The 17,205-nt window shown below is 40.7% G+C and overlaps 1 pseudogene; it reads left to right on the top strand.

The window, feature by feature from the left end:
- LOC126176460 (calcineurin B homologous protein 1-like) overlaps nucleotides 1–8,746 on the top strand; it is a 181,476-nt pseudogene extending 172,730 nt beyond the window's left edge.
- The last annotated feature ends 8,459 nt before the right edge of the window (nucleotides 8,747–17,205 follow it).

Raw genomic sequence — 17,205 nt, 5'->3', positions numbered from 1 at the left:
CTAAATGAAACACACTTGATTCCTTAAATAGCTGCACGAGAAAACCGTGTCGTTACTTGATTGGCTGTAGAAGAGGGGAGGAGGAGGGGTGAAAGGTATGCTTTATTGGTGTTTCCTTTATTATCTATCATTGGCTGAAATGGCTGTTTTCTATTGGTCTTTATATTAATCCACCCCATTGGAGGAGACGGACGAATAGCGAACAGGTGATAGCTGTGACGTCACACTGTTCACATGCTGTCCAGAAACCGGCTGCGGCGTGCCATTAAGACTGTTCGCAGACGATGTGGTTGTATACTGAAACGTCCCCTTAGAAAAATTTATACAAGACTGTGCTTAAACTGACACACAGTATTTTTAGCGCAACGCAATCTGACTATCAAAAATCCCTACAAAAGAATGGCCCTGACTAACATTAACCTATACGTTTCACAAATCACTTATCTCACCAAAAATCTTCGTTACTCGAACTACTGCAATGCAGCGAGCGCCACTACTGCCAGCTAAATAAAAGATTCAAACTACAGAAGGCACTAACTACTGATAGGGATAGTTAGCAAATGAAAGATTTTAATAGAGAACAAACAATGTATTTACCTTAATAGTCATAATATATATAGCAGTTCATAATATCCAGTATAACAAATTTCAAAACTCCGCCATCTCTCTCCGCACATCCACCACTGCTGGCGGCTCACCTCCAACTGCGCAACGCTACGCGCTGTTCACATCCAGCTGCCGCTGCCCAACACTACAATGGCAGACAACAATGCAAACTAGCCACAGACTGCACACAGCACAGCCAGTGATTTTCATACAGAGCGCTACGTAACGTTGCCAATAAGAAAACATAAACAGCGCACTTACAATACGAAAGTAGCAGCGGCAGTCGACAGTTTCAATTTACAGAAGCATTGTTGGTGCAGGTTCTAGCAGTTGACCCTGAACGTAAATAAATGTAACACACTGCGCATACATAGGAAAATAAATCCACTACTGCACAACTACACTATTGACAACAAATTACCGCTACATTGTTGATGGCAAAGAGCTGGAAACATTATGTACCGTAAAATATCTAGGAATAATTATTAGAGTGACCTTAAATGACATGACCACATAAAACAAATAGTAGGCCACACTGAGAGTCTTAGGGGTTAGGGAAATGTAGCTCATCCATAATGAAGTGGCTTACAAGACGATTATTCGACCGATTGTTCTTGAGTATTGTTCGTCAATCTGTCACCATTACCAAGTAAAACAGATAGAACAAATTGAGAAGATCCGACGAGGAGCGGGGTGTTTCGTCACGGGATCGTTTCGTTGGCGGAAAAGCGTTACAGAGATGCTCAACAGGCTCCAGTGGCAGACATTACAAGAGAGGCGTTGCGCGTCACGGAGAGGTTAAGTGTCGAAGTTCCGAGAAAGTATTTTCAGGAAAGAGTAAGAAAACATATTACTTTCCCCCAAATAACATCTCGCGAAGTGACCATGACGAGAAAATTCTAGAAATTAGAGCTGATACAGAGGCTCACCAACAATCATTTTTCCCACGTGCCACTCAGGAGTGGAACAGGGAAGGGGGGATCTGTTAGTGGTACAAGAAGTACCTTACACCACACACCGTCAAGTGGGTTCCAGAGAATTGGCGTAGATGTAAATAGATGTGGAGCTGGGTGCTTGCTGAGGTCTTCTATCAACAATTAATACTGTTATAAATGCATAAAAAGTTTTAGCTAATGTAAGGTAGCTTCCGGAAATAACATTTTACGACACGTTTGAACATGCGTCACGTGTTCCAGACTGCAAACTTAATGATAACGAGCTTTTTATTTGTTAAGTCTTCAGTAACAACATGTTAAAACACCAAGTAATATAAATTAGTTGCAGTTTTCTGCTACCGACTTTCGGACTAATGTAAGTGAAGTTTTTCTCACGTTTTCATATGAAGAGAGATGCATGTTACTACTATTCAAGTGTACATAAATTCAATTTGCTTTTGATATGCCCATTTTAAACCGTTGTAAAAGGTAAACATTCAATGTCTATATCATACTGTATATATTTTGCAGTCATATAACGTTCCTAGTTTAATACATGCATTGAAACTTTGTTCATGAGGGCATTATCAGTTCAGGACCTATTCCAGAATTACTTTTGCAGATAATCTGTTTTTCTGAACTTAGCAGGAAGCTTATACTTGTCAAATTTTGGTTTCTAAAAAATGGCTCAAATGGCTCTGAGCACTATGGTCATCAGTCCCCTAGAACTTAGAACTACTTACACACAACACCCAGTCATCTTTTGGTTTGTAATGTCGGTTGTAATTAAAGTATTTAGTAACAGGGGCTATTAATGAAGTAGTTCCTTATTTTTATTTATTTATTTGTTTATTTATATTTTCATTCTAACGGCATTTGAATCCCGAAGGCAGTGTGGCCAACACATTTTGGAGCGGTCTTATTCCTTGGCTACGAAATGTCAGGACTGATATGTGTCTTTTTCAGAATAAATATCTTGATTACTGTTAGTGAAGTGATGTCACCCGGAGTGTCATTAATTTGCGTAAACACGGAAACAGAGTGCATTGCTTCGTACATATTGAGAATTGTACACCAGGACACCATCGCGAAAAACTACTATGTCTCAGTTCCGTCTACGAGAAGCGCGCTCGAACCAAGTAGAAAAGCAGGGCGTAAAACATTTATATCTGCTGAGTACATCACATTCTCCGCAGCGGTTTTAGTAATAGGACACAGTAGCCAACTTTGCTACGGTGAAACATTAGCCGCAGCGGACAGTAGTCGCAGGAAGGCGAGCTGTGGCGTTGTGAATGACAAGATTAGGCGCATCAGGTGCGGTCTCGACGTTGAAGCACGAAATTTATTCAAAATATATGAAATACCTTTGTCATTCTTCTCGCATAAGGATTGCGTAAACGTGGCAGTGCTTTTCAGCAGAACGCCTGCTAGGTAAAATGATCGTGAAGCAAGTCAATATTCCTCACCTGCGGATAAAAAATGGCTACGGAAACTAGGTCTTTTGTGTGTCATCAGTCGACTGCCTGGTTTAATGTGGTTCACCATGAATTTTTATCCTGTGGCAACTTTTGCATCTCATAGCAGCACTTGCAGCAAACGTCTTCATTTCTTTGCTGGATATACTGGAATTAATAACTTTCCCAACAGCAAATAAACAATTTTTTCAGCCTTCAGTTGCAAGGTAATTTTACTCGTTTACCTAGGTTTCGATTCCAGTAATGGAATCTTCTTCAGAACCTATAAATTAAACCACATACGGACATATATTACTCACTAAAATGCATTATCAGTCTAATGATTGAATAATGAAGAAATTGTGATACTTACAAAAAATGAAATTATTTTGTGAGCCAAACACTGGCCATGTCACAGATTAAAAATTAAAACATTAAAGACGCATAATCATAAGATTATGTCAGTCAAAATTAAAACCATTAGGGCGAACGTAGACGGAGCTGCGCCGGCCATAAATCAGGACCACACGTAAGCGGCTCGAAAACTAGGCGTCGTGAGCAGTTACGCGGCGAGGCTCGGCCGCGGCCAAGCGCATGCGCAAGCGCAAGCGCAGGGGCGAGAGACAAACTGTCTCAAAATTACTTAGAGCAAATATACATATAAACAAAATGTGACAAAGCTGTCCTACAATTGGACAAACCTATCTATTGGTATAGCAACATTAAACAATTTACCTGAGAACAAACTACAAAGCCAAGGTATAATTTTTTTTTCCTTTAAATATTATAGTAAGAGGGCGTAGCCCCGCTACAATAACTAAAAATTAGTGTCAAAACCATGCGTGCTAAGCATGAAATGTCTTTAACATAAAAAAGGCCTTAGCAACTATGTGTCATTACCAAGCATATAACGAAATACAAAGACACACATGTACAATCACATTATAATAAAGGGACAAAGCAGGTAGGGAAACAGTATCGGCCATTCGAGGCGGACTGTGGGTCAACTCCACTGAAGTAAAGGTTGAAAGCCTTCGAAATAACTTCTATTTTTGTAATTGCAGCTGATCATTAAGTAAGTTGTCCCTATCAATACTAAGATGTTTAAAAATTTGCAATTCTTCGAGGGTGTCTAGCCTACATCCCTTTACTTCATTATGCAAAAGCTCTGCGTCTTTTAGAGGCTTGGGAGCATGCGCCTTTTGGACCAGATGTTCAGCAAATGTAGATCCTCGAGTCCCATCACCGCTTTTTGTCGGCAGGTGCTCTTTAAACCTAACAGACAGGGCCCTTCCTGTCTGTCCAATGTAATAAGAAGGACATTCAGCACACGTGATTTTATATACACCTGACAGCGATGATTTATCATTACCTTTATCCAGAGAATGAACTAGGTTCTTTTTGAGGTTGTTGGTGGTAGAGTATGAAACTTTACACCCTACGTTTTTTAATAAACGACCTACCTTATAGGATATGTTACCTATAAAGGGAACTGATATGTATTTCGTTGCCTGGTGTTGATTGTGAGTATCTGAACTGGAAAGGGTGGTAGTCTTCTTTCGTGTTTTTTTATTGAACAACTGTCTCACTATACTGGGATTATATCCATTATTCTGAGCGATGTTTTCGAGGACTTTTAATTCGTTCTGTAAGTTGATTGGCGAAAGCGGAATGGAAAGAGCTCGATGGATACTCGAGTGAAAAAAGCCATTTTTTGGGCCTGAGGATGGGTGGAATCAGCTGGGATGATGATGTCGGAATAGGTTGCTTTCCGAAAAATTTTGAAATCTATTTTGTTGCCAATAATGGATAGAGTCAGATCGAGATAGTCTAAGGTCCTACCAGCTGTCTGATTTTCTTGCGTGAAACTGATTTTTTCATGTAGGTTATTGAAAGTGGTAAATAACAGTTCTAGCTCTTCATGGGAACCTTCAAATACAAACAGCAAGTCATCTACATATCTCGCATAGAATATTATATTATTTGCCAAATCTGGATAATTCCGAAAAAAACATCTGCTCCATTGAGTTTATAAAAATATCTGACATGATACCAGCTAACGGGCTGCCCATAGCTAGACCACAGGGTTGCGAATATATTTTATTATTGAAAGAGAAATAATTGTACTTGAGGGTGGTGCGTAACAGAACCATTAGTTCATCGATCTCAGGGGCCGATAATTTTTTATGGTATCGCAAATTGGTTTCTATAATGTCCATCGTCTGTTCAACAGGTACATTAGTGTATAAATTTTTAATATCAAATGATACGAGTTTTGTGATGTCAGAACAGGCTAAAGTTTTAAGTTTGTTGGCCACGTCTACCGAATTTTTGATGGAGAAATTTTTTTCAAACACAAAATTCTCTTTCAATTTACGGTGCAGGAACCTAGCTAGTTTGTGGTATGCACTTTTGGTACTCTCAACGATCGGCCGGATGGGATGGGAAATTTTATGAACCTTAAATTGGCTTCTCAAAATAGGTGGTTTCGGGTTCATGTTTATAAGGCATTTTTTATAAAACTCGCCGATTAACTTTTTTGTACCGCTAAGAGCCGACCTTATCTCTTTTTGGATCACGGGTGTGGGGTCCACCTCGATTGGCACGATGCCATTTTCCTCAAAAAACATTTCCGTTTTACGGATGTATTCGCTTTTGTGGGCGATAATTAGGGAATTGCCTTTATCGGCCTTAGTTATCAGTGCTTCATTATTTTTAAGCTTAAGATTAATGCTCTTCAACGTTTGATGTACAGTAGAAACAGGATTTTGAACAGAGTAATCTTTTTGGACAATTTTACAGGCGTCATAAGCTATTCTTGTTTGCGCATTTTTTTGCTATTTTAGAACAATCAAGCCCAACTTTGAGGTCGACAATTAAATTTTCTACACTTTGAGAAGTACATTTAGGTTGTACATTAAACTTGAAACCTTTACATAAAAGCTCGTTCTCAGCTTTGGAGAAACAAATATTAGTCTTATTCACTACGCGTTCGTAAAATTGGGTTAGGGCGGCCGCCCCTTTACATGTGTTATGAACGCCAGAAACCTCAACACATTTTAATAATTTGGCTAGCTTTCTTTCATGTCTAACACTAATTTCGGTTTTACGGTTTGCTAACCATAAACTAATATGCATCCAAAACGAATCAATTTGAAAATTGTAGGTAGTCTTAAAAATTTTTGAAAGTTCAAGATACAGTTCATAAGCTTCTTCATTCAGGCTGTCTTTCTTGGAGTACAACTCAGCACTTCTTTCATTTAAAATCTGGTGTACGAGTTTCCTTTTAAGACCAGGGGACTTATTACAAACTTTGTTATTAATATAGCCTTTTACAAAATCAGGTACTACATTTGACAGCTTGCATTGCTTAATGAAAGATATTGCCATACCTGTTTTCAGTATTTTATACACTATGTCCATATATCTGTTAGCTGCTTTACTTGCCTCGGCAGATACAAATTTACAAATCTTTAATATATTGCAGCTAACAGGTAGGTCGTTTATTAAAAAACCTAGGGTGTAAAGTTTCATACTCTACCACCAACAACCTCAAAAAGAACCTAGTTCATTCTCTGGATAAAGGTAATGATAAATCATCGCTGTCAGGTGTATATAAAATCACGTGTGCTGAATGTCCTTCTTATTACATTGGACAGACAGGAAGGGCCCTGTCTGTTAGGTTTAAAGAGCACCTGCCGACAAAAAGCGGTGATGGGACTCGAGGATCTACATTTGCTGAACATCTGGTCCAAAAGGCGCATGCTCCCAAGCCTCTAAAAGACGCAGAGCTTTTGCATAATGAAGTAAAGGGATGTAGGCTAGACACCCTCGAAGAATTGCAAATTTTTAAACATCTTAGTATTGATAGGGACAACTTACTTAATGATCAGCTGCAATTACAAAAATAGAAGTTATTTCGAAGGCTTTCAACCTTTACTTCAGTGGAGTTGACCCACAGTCCGCCTCGAATGGCCGATACTGTTTCCCTACCTGCTTTGTCCCTTTATTATAATGTGATTGTACATGTGTGTCTTTGTATTTCGTTATATGCTTGGTAATGACACATAGTTGCTAAGGCCTTTTTTATGTTAAAGACATTTCATGCTTAGCACGCATGGTTTTGACACTAATTTTTAGTTATTGTAGCGGGGCTACGCCCTCTTACTATAATATTTAAAGGAAAAAAAAATTATACCTTGGCTTTGTAGTTTGTTCTCAGGTAAATTGTTTAATGTTGCTATACCAATAGATAGGTTTGTCCAATTGTAGGACAGCTTTGTCACATTTTGTTTATATGTATATTTGCTCTAAGTAATTTTGAGACAGTTTGTCTCTCGCCCCTGCGCTTGCGCTTGCGCATGCGCTTGGCCGCGGCCGAGCCTCGCCGCGTAACTGCTCACGACGCCTAGTTTTCGAGCCGCTTACGTGTGGTCCTGATTTATGGCCGGCGCAGCTCCGTCTACGTTCGCCCTAATGGTTTTAATTTTGACTGACATAATCTTATGATTATGCGTCTTTAATGTTTTAATTTTTAATCTGTGACATGGCCAGTGTTTGGCTCACAAAATAATTTCATTTTTTGTAAGTATCACAATTTCTTCATTATTCAATCATTAGACTGATAATGCATTTTAGTGAGTAATATATGTCCGTATGTGGTTTAATTTATAGGTTCTGAAGAAGATTCCATTACTGGAATCGAAACCTAGGTAAACGAGTAAAATTACCTTGCAACTGAAGGCTGAAAAAATTGTTTATTTGCTGTACATTTCACAGTTGCTGACACGCTGCAATATGTTAAAGATTTGTAAACTTTCCCAACAGCTTCATCCTCTACAGTTCTCTGAAGCAGTATGGAGGCTATTCCTTGATGTCTTAACACATGCTATCTGAGACTGCCCTTTTTTTATTTCTTGTCAGTGTATCTAATTTTCAACATCCTTCTATGGTGACACATCTCAAACTCTTTGAATTATTTTTAGATTTTTCCCAAGAATTATGATTGACTTCATAGAATGCTGTGCTCCAGAAATTTCTTCATCAAATTGAGCTGATGTTTCACACTAGTACACTGCTTTCGGTTATGAAAGCTCTCTTTGCTTGAGCTAATTTGCTTGGAATCTTGGCCCGTGGTTTGGGCAAAGCATAACTATGTTGGCCTCAGATGATCTTTGTTTTTGTTACAGTTTTGTAGAACTGACCTCCTTCAGCTAGTCATGGTGATGGATCTTGACTTCTTTTGAGAGAAGAAGAGATCCTGCAGATATAAGAAGAAACTGTATTTAGTACCCAACAGATTGAGAGATTGTACAGCAGGTTCACAAGTTTAGACCACGATGGTTGCGGAACATTAAGGTGGGAAGACTTTCTCCGCATACTGGAACTGTCTAACCACTCCTCTTGACGACAGGGCCGTGCACGCATTTTTTGAAGAAGGTTGCAGCGATCGTGTCAGTTTCTACAGTTCATGCAAGTTTTAGCACACTTCCGACAGATTAAGAAAAGTCGAGACAATAAGCTCAATTCAAGAGAGCAGAAACTTAACTTTTCCTTTAAAGGGTGTAATTTGGATAATGGAAAGAAAATACCCAGAGATGAATTGCGAGCCATTCTTTATATGGTATAGGAGCAAACGTAAATGAAAAGTAACTGACAAGTGTCGCTGAACGTACAGTCTTAAAAGAATTCTGTACTGGCTTTGACCGGGCAGATGTGGAACAGAAGATGTGGATTTGATTTCTTAATTAGATCATGAAGGGCAGTGCATTTAAAATCTAAGAGATTTTAACTTTTTTAATAACTTTGGGATAGGTTTTATTTTCTTGGTGTGGTAATATATGTATTAGGTAGACTCAGTACGGTCTTATGATTTCTTGTCAATAGAATTGTTAAAATGTTCAAATGTGTGTAAATTTCTAAGGGACCAAACTGATGAGGTCATTGGTCTCTAGATTTATACACTACTTAAACTAACTTATGCTAAGAACAACACACACACCCATGCCCGAGGGAGGACTCGTACCTCCGGCGGGAGGGGCCACGCTCTCTGCGACATGGCGCCTCAAACCGCGCGGCTTCTCCGTGCGACTAGAATTGTTATTTATAACTTACCTTGTAGGAAAGATTGTGTTGTACCATTAGATTCAGTGCAGATATATTATATAAATGTTGCACAAGAATAAATAATGTACTATAGTGTACATCGATAGTTGATAAGAGGATCGTACTGATCAGATGAGGAAACAATGTATTTACTCATATGTACGAGGGTCACTCCAAAAGAAATGCACACATTTTTTTTAAATCCATCTTTTATTCAACATGTTTGAAAGTTTTACAGTGTGTAGATACATCCTTTAGGAACAATATTTTCATTTCTCCGCATAATTTCCATCCCTCTCAACTGCCTTACGCCATCTTGGAACCAGCGCCTGTATACGTGCACGGTAAAATCCTGGACCAACCTGTTGCAGCCACTGTTTGGCAGCGTGCACAAGGGAGTCATCATCTTAAAACCTTTTTCCACGAAGAGAGTCTTTCAGTTTCCCAAAGAGACGATAGTCACATGGAGCCAAGTCAGGATTGTAAGGCAGGTGTTTCAGTGTTGTCCATCCGAGTTTTGTGATCGCTTCCATGGTTTTTTGACTGACATGTGGCCGTGAAATGTCGTGCAACAGCAAAACATCCTGCTTTTGCCGATGTGGTCGAACACGACTCAGTCGAGCTTGAAGTTTCTTCAGAGTCGTCACATATGCATCAGAATTCATGGTGGTTCCACTTGGCATGATGTCCACAAGCAAGAGTCCTTCGGAATCGAAAAACACCGTAGCCATAACTTTTCCAGCAGGTGTGATTTTGATTTTTTTTTTCTTGGGTAAATTTGCATGATGCAAGTCCACTGATTGTCTCTTCGTCTCTGGTGAAAATTGATGGAGCCAAGTTTCATCAGCTGTCAAAATTTTTCCAAGAAATTCATCTCCACTATTCTCGTACTGTTCCAAAAGTTCGCTGCATACTGTTTTTCTTGTTTATTTGTGAGCCACTGTCAACATCCTGGGAACCCACCTGGCACAAACCTTTTTAACTCCAACACTTTGAGTATTCTGAAAACACTTCCTTCCCCTATCCCAACGTAGCGACAATTTGTTCACTGTGATGGGTCTGTCAGCAGTCACCGATTCGTTAACTCTCTGCACACTGTCTTGAGTGTGTGCAGCACGAGGCCTGCCGATGCAAGGACAATCCTCAATATTGCCGTGTCCGCTTTCATCACGTAACCTGCTTGCCCACCGACTAACTGCACTGCGATCGACAGCAGCATCTCCATACACCTTTTTCAACCTCTTGTGGATGTTTCCCACTGTCTCGTTTTCACAGCACAGGAATTCTATGAAAGCACGTTGCTTCTGACGAACGTCAAGTGTAGCAGCCATCTTGAAGACATGCTGTGACGGCGCCACTCACGGGAACAAGTTGAACTAAGTTTGAAAACAAGCGGGAAGGATGTATCTACATACTGTAAAACTTTCACACATGCAGAATGAAAACTGTATTTTTACAAAAATAGTGTGCATTTCTTTTGGAGTGACCCTCGTAATAGTCAAATTTCTGTTTCATGCAGGTAGTTCTATGAAAAAAAGTGGTCTGGGGGTAGAGGTTTCAACTAATAATCAAAACGTCACCCGTCCCGGGTTCGAATTTAACCACTGCTTAAATTTTGAGTGAAAACATTAGCAATGGCGACCGAAGACTTCCGGCATAAGAAATCTCCCTCGGTCTGCCAACGGCCATCTCGAAGAGGGTCGAGGAGTGGACAGAAGCTCGTGGCAATCTCTTGCCCATGCGATGGGAAACTGTTTAAAATGCGGATGGATCATCGGTGATAACGTCACGAGGCAGCAGAATGCCATGGAAACCACTGCACTAAAGACACAGAAGGCGTGACCACAGGAAATGTGGCCTATTTTGAATAAGTGTCCTGATGATCTCCGGATGCGTCACTCAGTCGGATCTCTGGGAAGGGACTGCCGAGGGGCAGTTCACCATAAAGAAAAGATGGAATAACGAAGTCGGGGCGTGGAATGTAACAAGCTTGAACTATATACGGGGAGCTAAGGAATTTGAAAGGAGAAGTCCTAAGGCTCAATTTTAATATAGGGAGATCAGTGAAGTAAAACGGGAAGAAGACAAGGATTTCTCGACAGACGATTATAGGATGGTATCAACACCAGCAGAAACTGGTTAAAGGGCGTAAGACTTGTTCTGAATAGGAAGGTAGGGCAGTGGGTGAGATACTGTGAACAATTCAGTGATACGGGTGCTCTCATCAGAATCGACAGCAAACCAACGCCGGCAACAACCGTTCAGATATAGATGACGACGTCGTAAGCAGAAGGTGGAGTCATACAGGATGTGTGTGAAGATACAGAAAGGATATTTCGGTATGTGAGGGGGTGATGGAAATCTAATAATCACAGACCACTGGAATGCTGATGCAGAGGAAGAAGTAGAAGAAAGGGTTAAGGGAGAATAAAGGCTTGTAAATAGGAATCAGAGATGAGAAACTGTAATTGCGTTCTACAATAAATTTCAACTAGTAATACGGATTGTTATTGTCAGGAATCACAACAAGAGGAGGTTTACATGGGAAAGGCCCGGACGCAAGGAAAGATCAAATGGTGGTCAGACAGACATGCCGAAATCAGATATTGGATTTTAAGACATACTCAAGAGCGAATATAGACTCAGAGAACAATTTAGTATTGATGAACAGTGGAACGAAGATTAACAGAATCGTACGGGAGAATCAGTGTGGAAGGTAGTGGCATAGTGAAGTATTTTGGGTGGATGAGACGCATTTGAAGACCGCTAAGGATTGTTAACATCGAGTATAGATTTAAGTGTCAGGAAGTCGTTTCTGAAAGTATTTGTATGGAGTGTAGCCATGTATGGAAGTGAAACATGGACGATAAATAGTTTGACAAGAAGAGAATAAAAGCTTTCGAAATGTGGTGCTACAGAAGAATGCTGAAGATAATATGGGTAGATCACATAACTAATGAGGAGGTATTGAATAGAATTGGGGAGAAGAGGAGTTTGTGGCACAACTTGACAAAAAGAAGGGACCTGTTGGTAGGACATGTTCTGAGGCATCAAGGGATCACAAATTTAGCATTGGAGGGCAGCGTGGAGGGTAAAAATCGTAGAGGGAGAGCAAGAGATGAATACACTAAGCAGATTCAGAAGGATGTAGGTTGCAGTAAGTACTGGGAGATGAAGAAGCTTGCACAGGATAGAGTAGCATGGAGAGCTGCATCAAACCAGTCTCAGGACTGAAGGCCACAACAACAACAACAAGGATGTGGCTACTGCAATGATGAATGTAACAGTAGGCTGCTCAGTTCTATAGAACCGTACATCTCTAAATAGGGAAATAACAGATCCTGGATAACCAGACATTAGTATACGGAAGGTATCTCCGAAGAAACTTTAATTAACAGAAAAAATACTTTAGTTCATCGACGAAAGAAAAGGTACGAAATTGTTCGTTTAAAAACAGGAATACGGCAATGAAAATCACTTAGTAGTGAAATAAGTACGAAATGCAGGGCAGACAAGGCGAAATGGTTGCAGGAAAAGTACGAAAAAATCGAACAAGAAATAATCGTCGGGAGGACTGATTCAGCATTGAGAAAATCAAAACAACCACCGGTGAAATTAAAAGCAGTGATGGTAGTATTAAGAGTCAAAAGGCAGTTCCACTATTAAACGCAGATGGATCGGTGGATAGGTGGAAAGAGTACACTGAAGGCCCCTATGAGGGGAGAACTTGTAGGTTGACTTGATAGATGAAGAAACTGGAATTGATAAGGAAGACACAGGGAACCAGTATTACAATTTAAAAGAGCTCCCGTAGACATAAGATCAAGCAAGGCAGAAAGGCTAGTTAACATTTCGTCGAAATTTCTAATATCATTGGGGAAACATGGCAACCAAACGACTATTCAGGATGGCGTGATCATCTGTTTGGCCACATGCACAAGGTACTTTGTGACTGCAAGCATTTTATTTTTTGACAAACCTTTGCACAATGTGGTACAGTTTATCCACTAATGTGACAACTTGAGATGAGGTTGCAGTTCTCAATGAAAACCATTTTGAAGATCAGAAGATGACACCAAAGCCTGTCAAAACCGCTTGTGGAAAATCAATATTTATTATACCTTGAGCACAGGTACTTTTTTACCAAGTAAAACAGATCGCTTCTTCTCATTTCTCAACACGTGAAATCTCAGTCACAACCTTTAGTGCTGCATTCTATTGGAACAATAGACTGGGTCAGGGCCCAAGAAATCGGTCCAGCATCTCTACGTCTCATAATTCCATCCGGTTCTACAGCTCTGCGGTTGACTTAGAAGCGATAAATACCTGCATCTTTTCTCAGCGACTTTAGATGGCAACTAACGAGTGTCGGACTAAAGAAATTTAGAAAATAATTAACGAGAGATATAGGGTGACTCTTACACAGAAGATTACAGCAACCAGTCACTTTTTACAATGGTATCTGTTTATTTATTTAAACAGCGCCATTACCGGTTTCGAACCGACAGCTTCATCTTCAGACGGGTAATTCACGTTTTACATTGGATTTCGCTTTTTGTTTCCCCACCTGACGAAATTTCTGTGGGGTGGTGGTGCCATACAACCAAATCAAGATGTGAAACAACGTCTTTTTAACTGTAATTGTGTCTCACAACTATTTCAAGTGATAGAAACGAATTATGCGGATTCTTCATCGTAAGTAACCGAAGAATCGTCCCTTTAATAATAATAATTTGTTTACATCACTTAAAGTCCTTGTGAGGCACAATACAGTTAAAAAGACGTTGTCTCACATCTTGTTTTGCTTGTAGGGCACTACCACCACAAAGAAATTTCGTCAGGTGGGGAAACAAAAGGCGAAATCTAATGTAAAACGTGAACTAGCCTTCTGAAGATGAACCTGTCAGTTCGAAACCGGTAGCGGTGCTGTTTAGATAATTATCATTGTTAAAAGTGGCTGTTTGTGTAATCTGCTGTGTAGGAGTTAACCTATATTTTGTATACAGCCACGGGCTCAAAATGTCAGTTTTTGACAAAATAGAATTAACGAGAGACGTTTACAGAGTTATCCCGGTAAATGGCAGATTGCTCTAAATGTGCAAAACTGTAAGTTAATGCAGATGAGTGAGTAAAAGAGCCCTATAATATTCGGATAAAGTACTGATGCTCTGCTGCTTGACACCGTCACTGCGATTAAATATCAAGGCGTACAGAAAGAAAGCAACACGAGAACGAACGAACACGCAAGGTCGGTAGAAGGGAAGGTAAAGAGTTGATTTTTGTCCATGTGGAGAACTTTGGGAACGTGTACCTCAGCTACAAACGATACCGAGTACAGAATACTTTTGTGGCCCGTTGTGCTAGATTTATTACCGACAAGTTTGATCAATCCATAAGTGTTACAGAGATGCTCCGTGAAGCAAATGGGAATCTATGGAAAGAATAAGACGTTCTTCTCGCGAAACCTTATCGAGGAAGCGTAGATAAACAGCACTTGCGACAGAAAGGAAGTGATTCTACTGTCACCAACATAGGTGCCGTGTAAGACCCGAATATGGAGGGTAAGAGAAATTGGAGCTCGTACAGAGTCTCAACAGCAGAAAATAATTAATGTAGAGCGATGAAGTTGCGGTAATACAATTGTCTAGGTAAAATATTTAAGTGATAAACATTCAAGATAACAGGTAATTGCAAGAGCAAGATAAGCCATTACAAATGTGAAATGATCGTACGTTAACAAAATCGGTGTAACCTCCAGAATGTTGAATGCAAGCATGCAAACGTGCTTGAATTATGTTGTATAGGCGCCCGATGTGAGTTTGTGGGATGGCGTTCCACTTGATCCGTCAATGCAGGGGCGGTTAATGCTGTTTGTGGATGACGCTGGAGTTGTCGTCCGATGATGTCCGACACGTGCTCGACTGGAGACAGATCTGGTGATGGAACAGGCCAAGGGGCATGTCGACACTCTGCAGAACATGTTGGGTTCATCAGTGGTACGGGCGAGCGGTAACGTGTTGGAAAACACCCCATGGAATGCTGTTCATGAATGACAGCACAATAGATCACATCACCAGACTGACGTTCGTGGAACAATCACGAAAGTGCTCCTGATGTCATACAAAATCGCATCCCAGACCATATCTTCAGGTGTAGCTGCAGTGTGTGCAGAACGGAGACAGATTGGTTTAAGGTCCTCAACTGATCTTGATCTAACCAACACGCCGCCATCACTGAAACCGACGCAGACACAGGTTTCATCAGAAAACGCAACCGACCTCCATCCGTCCCTCCAAGGACATCTCGCTTGACACCACTGAAGTCGCAAATGGGTGTGGCTGGATGTCAATGGAATGCACGCTACAGGGCTACTGCAGATACCTTACGATACGCCAGAGCCATAGGCCGGAAACGATGGTCTTCCCTCTCGGTAGTGCCATGTGGTCACCCGGAGCCTGATCTTTCTCTGACCGTACGTTCTCGTGACCATCGCTGCCAGGAGTCATGTAAAATGGCTATTCCTGCCAAATCGCTATGCAATGTCGCAGAAGGAACATCCCGTTTCTTGTAGCCCTGTTACACGACCTCGTTCAACCAGAGGTGCCGATAATGACATCTTTGTCGCCTTAAAGGCAATTATGAGTTCCATAAACTCACCACGTCCAAACTCAAAGATACCAATTGCTCACGACAGTTACAGAGTGTACTGAATGCAAATCTGGTTTGGATCCTGATAGTAGCGCCACTCTTAAGTGACTGGCACGAAATTCGAATAAATATCATGTTTAAATTTTAGACACACGCCTACCAACTTTCGTTTAAGTGACACAATTCCTTCTTGGTGTTGCGATTGCATTTTCGTCGGTGAATTCCAACCATACGACATGATGAGGCTTCGAGTGTGATGAGGCACATGGTGCGTGCATAGCCATGCAGAAAAACGTTCCCTCTACTGCGCATACCAGGCCTTTTGTTTTGGACTGTACTTCGCAGTTTCTTTAAGATGTCAAAATCCTTGTCTACATTGACGGTACTACTCTTTGGTAAAAAATCGATGAACAGAAACCCATGACTGTCCAAAAACGTAGTGCACATATCTTTTAGTGCTGAAATTGTTTGCTCGGACTTGTGTTTCTGGGGGATATTCAATGTCTCCATTCCAGGGATTGCTGCTTTGATTTAGTTGTAACGTCAGCAGCTCATGTGTCGTCAACTGTGATACTTTAGCGCGAAAACTTATTTCTTTCGACGCTGTAACTCTGGAGGTGTCACTGAACTAACTAAACGACTGATTTCGTGCGCTTCAGTCAGCATTTTTGAAACCGAACGTACGCACATCTTTCGGTACTGTAGGCGTTCTGTCACAATTTCATACAGAACACATCTTGGAAAGTGAGGAACGGCTTGAAATTATGACGAAATCTTGTTGTCTGTCTTCTCTAACTTTTTATCGACTTTATGCTCCAGGTCATTAGTTGCGACAACGGTCCCCCACATAGTTTCTGATGATGCACGTTTATGTGGCCATCTTTTAATGCTGCACCATTTTTTAATCTTGCAGCACTCATAGCGTTTACTCTAAACATTTCACTAATATGCCAATGTAGTGCATTGTAACAGCTTTCACGTCTCTTGCGTTAAAGAAACGAATAACAGCGCATAAACGAATTCGGTGGCATATTCAATAGTGTGAGTCATTTTACCCAAGCATAAATGAACGTCAGTACAGGTAAAAACTACAATAACGGCGTTCGTGGATAGCTAACAGTCGAAAGCACATTACGAGCATGGGACGTTCGGCAACCACAAAGTTCCAACGGCTACATTTCAAAACGGTACTCGCATTAAAAACATGCCTCGTAAGACATTTGAGTCTCAGTGGATGAATATGGCAATCCAAACCTAACCGCTTAATACTACCTGATTGAACGACGGTATGAAGTAACAGGAAAGAAGATAGGGCATGGAAGAAGACAAAGCGAAACATGATTGCTGTCAGTCGGTTACTAATGAGCAAACAATTTACACAACAACTATGACAGTGTTTCTCGTGTCATTTGTAGTACTCAGCCCTCGCTGTGCGCTAAATATCGTCGGGGCAGTAG

This window comes from Schistocerca cancellata, chromosome 3, assembly GCF_023864275.1.
Source record: "Schistocerca cancellata isolate TAMUIC-IGC-003103 chromosome 3, iqSchCanc2.1, whole genome shotgun sequence".
In the NCBI taxonomy this organism is placed as follows: Eukaryota; Metazoa; Arthropoda; class Insecta; order Orthoptera; family Acrididae; genus Schistocerca; species Schistocerca cancellata.
This window is presented reverse-complemented; position numbering and strand designations above follow the sequence as displayed.